Raw genomic sequence first — 6,802 nt, 5'->3', positions numbered from 1 at the left:
ACTTAGACCTGCATGTCTTAATCTTTGAGACAAGCATATGTTACTGGCAGGATCAACCAGGCAGCTGCTGGATAGCTGGCCCGTCCTCGGCGCGCGCTGGGACCTTCGTTGCCTTTGGGTTGGCCTCCGGGGAGGTTGCCCCATGCGGGTGCACTCAGCGTGGGTAGTTGGTGCCACACGTCCGTGTGTGTGGACCTTGTGGACTGGGGGATGCATTTCTAGGCTGCCGCTGGGGGTTGAGTCTGGCCACCTGCCTGCCGACGGCCTCCTGTATCGGGCCACTGAGTCAGACGGCTGTGTCTCGCAACAGAACGTTTCGGCGCTGGGGGCGGAGGCTCCGTGGAGCCCCATGTGCCCCCAGCCTGGAGGCTGATGCGCTGGGGACGGGACCCGACCTGCTGGATTGATCGGGGGGCCTCCCCCGGCGCCTCTAGTATTCATATGGGCCAGAGAGAGTCCACTTTTTTGGTGCACCCTCATTAACGTGCTGGCAGACATGTGGGACAGACTTAATAACTTTAAACTTAAGATATATTGCCAGATCTAATTTACTAAGCAACATTTTTTTTAATCTACCGACATAAGATTAAGACACTACCTAGGCTAAAAGACAAAACATTAATTTCGCAGCATCTCATCTTTATTGGGACTATCAAAATTGTCAGCTGTCCAAGGGACCAGGCATTATGCAGCTGAAAGAATGACCTGCGTGAAGCTGGCCCCCCATGTTATTCAAAAATGATTAAAAACACTGCTATTCGTTTGTGCTACGTTTGTGCCGGTTTGTGCCGTAAAAAATATCGTTTGTGCCGTTAAGGGTTTTTAAGTAATTCAACTTTACATTTTCTGGCCAGTGACGTCACTCAGCCCCCCATACATGTCCAAATTTCCCCAAAATGGTCTCAATCGTTTGTGCTACGTTTGTGCTGGTTTGTGCCGTTAAAAGTAACATTTGTGTTGCTATGTTTTTTAAGCTATTCCACTTAATTTGTTACACGCGTGACGTCACCCAGCCCCCCATCAATGTCCAAATCTTCCAAAAATGGTCTCAATCGTTTGTGCTACATGTGTGCTGATTTGTGCCGTTAAAATAAACATTTGTGCTAGGCTACTATGTTTTCCACGTAATTATGGTTTATTTATTACTCGCGTGACGTCACCAGCCCCCCATCAATGTCCAGAACTCCCAAAAATGATCTCAATCGTTTGTGCTGCGTTTGTGCTGATTTGTGCCGTAAAAAAATAACATTTGTTCAGCTATGATTTTTAAGTAATCACGCTTTGTTACAGGCGTGACGTCATTCAGTCCCATTCAGCGTCCAAATCTCCTCAAAATAGTTGCGCTCGTTTGTGCTACGTGCGTGCGGATCTATTTCATTAAATGTTTGTGTTGCCTACTATGTAGAGGTTAGCCAGGGGGCTTGTCCAGCAGTTTTAGCTTATGCTAGACATCACCCAGCCCCATCAATGTCCTTATCGATTTACGGTGCTACCCTCTTTACTTGGCTGTTTCTGCTGCCCAGAATGTTATACACCAGTTGCTGGTGCGTAACGTCAGAATTGCTGTAACCAGAATTAACTGGTGGCCTTGGAGACGACTTCAAGTAGCTGCCTAAATGCTGCTTGTGTGCGGGCAGTGCGCAACGCTCTGTCATTTTGATGCATAGGCCAAACAAAAACTTTTGCTTATTTTAGAGAATATTGTAATATTTGTTTCGTGGTCGGAGGAGGAGTCAAATCACACACAGACAGGGAGTCACGTTTACAATTTATTTAAAGTTGACACACACAACTCAACCTCCCGAATGCACCCACCCTGCATTCATCCACACACAACCCACCTAAAACAGCCCTCTCTATGGCGGAGTTATGCTAGGGGAAGGGACTGGCCATTAACCCCGGCCTGGGGCTAACTATGCCCGCACACACACGCACAACACACACACACACACACACACACACACACACACACACACACACACACACACACACACACACACACACACACACACACTCACACAGGCCTGTTAGTTCGGGGAGTCCCAGTTGCCACAGCTAGCCCACAGAGTTCAGGTAATCCACAGTAGCGATAGAGTCCACAAGTAGCCACAGTTAGCTCACAGAGTTCAGGTAGCAGTAATCCACAGTAGCGATAGCAATTCTGACGTTACGCACCAGCAACTGGTGTATAAAATTCTGGGCAGCAGAAACAGCCCAGTAAAGAGGGTAGCACCGTAAATCGATAAGGACATTGATGGGGCTGGGTGATGTCTAGCATAAGCTAAAACTGCTGGACAAGCCCCCTGGCTAACCTCTACAACACAAACATTTAATGAAATAGATCCGCACGCACGTAGCACAAACGAGCGCAACTATTTTGAGGAGATTTGGACGCTGAATGGGACTGAATGACGTCACGCCTGTAACAAAGCGTGATTACTTAAAAAGCATAGCTGAACAAATGTTATTTTTTTACGGCACAAATCAGCACAAACGCAGCACAAACGATTGAGATCATTTTTGGGAGTTTTGGACATTGATGGGGGGCTGGTGACGTCACGCGAGTAATAAATAAACCATAATAACGTGGAAAACATAGTAGCACAAATGTTTCTTTTAACGGCACAAATCAGCACACATGTAGCACAAACGATTGAGACCATTTTTGGAAGATTTGGACATTGATGGGGGGCTGGGTGACGTCACGCGTGTAACAAATTAAGTGGAATAGCTTAAAAAACATAGCAACACAAATGTTACTTTTAACGGCACAAACCAGCACAAACGTAGCACAAACGATTGAGACCATTTTGGGGAAATTTGGACATGTATGGGGGGCTGAGTGACGTCACTGGCCAGAAAATGTAAAGTTGAATTACTTAAAAACCCTTAACGGCACAAACGATATTTTTTACGGCACAAACCGGCACAAACGTAGCACAAACGAATAGCAGTGTTTTTAATCATTTTTGAATAACATGGGGGGCCAGCTTCACGCAGGTGAAAGAATGCACTCAGTGAATCAAATTCTTAAAACACACACAAAAAAATATAAGACCCACCTAGCCTAAGTTCAACCAACTATAAGGCCTATAGTCTATAGTTGAGGCTTGCATAGAAAGTTGAACTATTTCAGTGCAAATAGGTAAACCAGAATCTTTTATGATTTGCATGTTTCTTTGATGTGTTTTTTATTATCTGCCAAGGAGGTTATTTTCATCAGGGCTTGTTTGTCTGTTTGTTTGTCTGTCTGTTTGTCTGTCTGTATGCATAGAAGTCCAACTCTCCTTTTCCCCAATGCTTCACTGAAGGGAAAAGGAGAGTTGGACTTCTATGCATAGTATATCTGCACCTCCACCCTCTCATACACTTACATGCAGGGCATGAAGTTAACTTTTTTGGCCACCAGCCATTGTGGCGGGTGGATTTTGAAGTCCACCAGCCACTGTGTTCTTTTACCAGCCAAATTTTGTGTCCAAAATAAAAATGAACAAAACTCAGAAAATTGAATGTTTGTTGCACTTGTGCAGAATATACATAGCCTAAGCGCAGCCCATCACTGGAGTAACGTGCAAAACTTCGGGTGATAAAACTCAACGAGGCTCAAATCTCGTGTAGGCTACTTCTGCACTTACCCGATCATTAATCACTAAACCCATGTATAAACTAGAAGACTAGCCTAAAGCGTTCGACATATGATTATTATAAAGTGTGCGTGTGTTCCTGCATATATTTGCAGCTAATTTAATTGCATTAGCGATACAAATCCGTTGACACTGTTCAATTGGAGTGTCATGAGTGTAGCCCATCAACACGAGCAGGCAGCGCTATGCAACGCAACGTTTTGAGAACTGTCGGACGGCCTTTTCTATTTTCTTTGTGCCCCTCGCGTATCTCTGCTATTTTGAAAGGCATCAGTGTAGACAGACAGTCAAGACAATCACCCGATCTTACATGGTGTTACAGTGTATCATATTGTTGCGAGTCTCGTTTTTCAGTGTTTCGTTGTTTTATTGGCTACCCGCCAATGTGGCAGGTAGGTTGAAAGTTTCACCCGCCAATCAGAAAAGTTACCCGCATTTGGCTAGTTGGCGGGTGCCAATTTCATGCCCTGCTTACATGGCATGACTTACATGTCTACCCTCATGTCTAACTCTTATATTATTACTATGTTAAGTTTATTTTAATTGTCCATATATTTATATTAGTACTGTTATTATTATTACTATGCTTACATTTTGTACTTTACATATTTATTACTGGTCACTAGAATTTTATCTTGCACTGTTGCACTGTTGGACTTATTTGCACTACCAACTTGACACACACCTCAGACTGGATCACAGTACCAATCCTCAGTACATTCATGCATACCTTATCTATAGTATTCTACTGCTCCTTTAGTCATTGTTGATTGTTGATTGTTGATTTGCTTTTTAATCTTCCTGTTTACATTGTTTACATTGTACTGTATGTTGTGTGTGGTGTCTTAAGCTGCTGGGACCTTGAATTTCCCCTTGGGGATCAATAAAGTATCTATCTATCTATCTATCTATCTATCTATCTGTTGGTTCGCAAGATAACTCAAAAAGTTAAGGATGGGATTTTCAGGAAAGGTCTGAAATGACCCACGGAACAAACTATTAAATGGGAGTTCTCCAGGAGGCGGTTGTGTTTTCGCTTGGGCTAGGTCTGCGCTCTCGGAGTGTTTTTTTTAGTTTTGTAGGACTCACTTGCACCATGTCGCTTCACATTGTATTCTTCACCATGCCCCAGAGAAAAACGCAAATGCAAAATGCCCTCTCTGCTTCGCCGTCTATAGGTCTTTGCCAAGAGTATATGTTGCGGTCCATTCGCCATTCGGTCCATTCGCAAATATAGTGTGTGATTTACTATAGTAATTTTCCAGACATTGTAGTGTACTGTAGTAATGTATAGTATAATACACTGTGTAGTGACTTACTATAGTATTTACTACAAATATAGTGTGTGATTTACTATAGTAATTTTCCAGATATTGTAGTGTACTGTAGTAATTTTCCAAACATTGTAGTGTACTATGGTAAATACTATAGTAAGTCACTACACAGTGTAGTATACTATACATTACTAGTTAACTATAATATATTACAATATAGTGTGATTTACTATAGTAATGTATAGTATACTACACTGTGTAGTGACTTACTATAGTATTTACTACAGAACACTACAATGTCTGGAAAATTACTATAGTAAATCTACAGTACACTACAATGTCTGGAAAATTACTATGGTAAATCACACACTATATTTGTAGTAAATACTATAGTAAGTCACTACACAGTGTAGTGTATAGTATACTACACTGTGTAGTGACATACTATAGTATTTACTACAGTACACTACAATGTAGTGACTTACTATAGTATTTACTACAAATATAGTGTGTGATTTACTATAGAGCAATTCCATATCAGTTGGAACAGGTCCGACACCATGGTCCTCAGTTTGGTCCAAAATGTTCCTCCATGTCTCATTAGAAGAAAACCAAAATTTTAGCTTAGTATCTTGTTTAGTTTCTGAGATATGGCTCTTCAAATGTGGATAGACCTAAAAAAAAGGCTGAACGTCCAGGAACATTTAATGAGCACCACTTTTTTAAAAACTCCTCTCCTCTCTTAAGGCTACCATATTATTTTCTACAAATTTGAACACTGGGGCAGTACCTTGTTTAGTTTTCCAAAATCACAAAGGAATTACAGTCCTTCCCACCATTGAAGACTTTTACTATAGTAAATCACACACTATATTGTAGTAGGCCTACTACAATATAGTGTGATTTACTATAGTAATTTTCCAAACATTGTAGTGTACTTTGGTAAATACTATAGTAAGTCACTACACACTTGAACTTGAATGTTTGCAACAGTTATCTTTTGTGTCAATGAGTTCTGTTAGAGATTTTTTCAGCGCCTGCAACCATGTGGAAAACAAAGCACACACAAAAGGAGTACAACATAATTAAATGTTGGAAGTGTTTTTATTTGATTTATTCATTTAAAATAACTAGGACAACACACATCAATCAACGTCTGTAAATGTATTAGCCGCTAGCCATTTATTGACTAGGACAGTTGTTATTAAATGCCAAGTTAGTGATAAAAATCTAAATCACAAAGACAAAACAAAAAAGGGAAACCAAAACAAGTCGGCTTCAAGGGGAAATCCAGTTGAATGGGTTTTAGATACGTAAAGTATGACCATAAGCTAGAGATGGATGGCGGGTGACCCTATCTAGCATTCTGAACCAGTTATCGATTCTTCCATAGCACTCTTACGTTCCATTAACTTATGTTAGCTGCATCTTGGCCTAGTTTATTCAAACGAGGCTTAAATCAGCTTCATGTCTGCTCGTGCACGAGGTAGAAAAGTAGACCGTAACAATAGATTGACGAAAAGAGGATATAATGTCGTAAAATTAAGGCAAACTAGACTATTTCAGTTCGATTAACAAGCGCCATCTAGGATTTTCATCGGAAGTAATCAAATTGAACACCGAGTGAAAAAAATAGATAGTTGCCTACATAAAAGGATGATAACGAAATTGTAGGCTACTGTAAATCGCCTAATTATAATGGTTTGATTTTGGACTTTGATTTTCTTCACTCTGAACAAAACGAGTGAATAAGTAGGCTATTTAAACTCAAAACAACTTTGGCATAGGCAATTCAACAATAAAGATAACCTACGTTTGCAGATTAAAAGGGTTCACTCTGAAATATTTTTTCGGTGGTCATAAAATAAATTAGTATGGTCCTGG

This window comes from Sardina pilchardus, chromosome 10, assembly GCF_963854185.1.
Source record: "Sardina pilchardus chromosome 10, fSarPil1.1, whole genome shotgun sequence".
Taxonomy (NCBI): Eukaryota; Metazoa; Chordata; class Actinopteri; order Clupeiformes; family Clupeidae; genus Sardina; species Sardina pilchardus.
The sequence above is the reverse complement of the archived record's forward strand: the minus strand, read 5'-3'. Positions refer to the sequence as shown.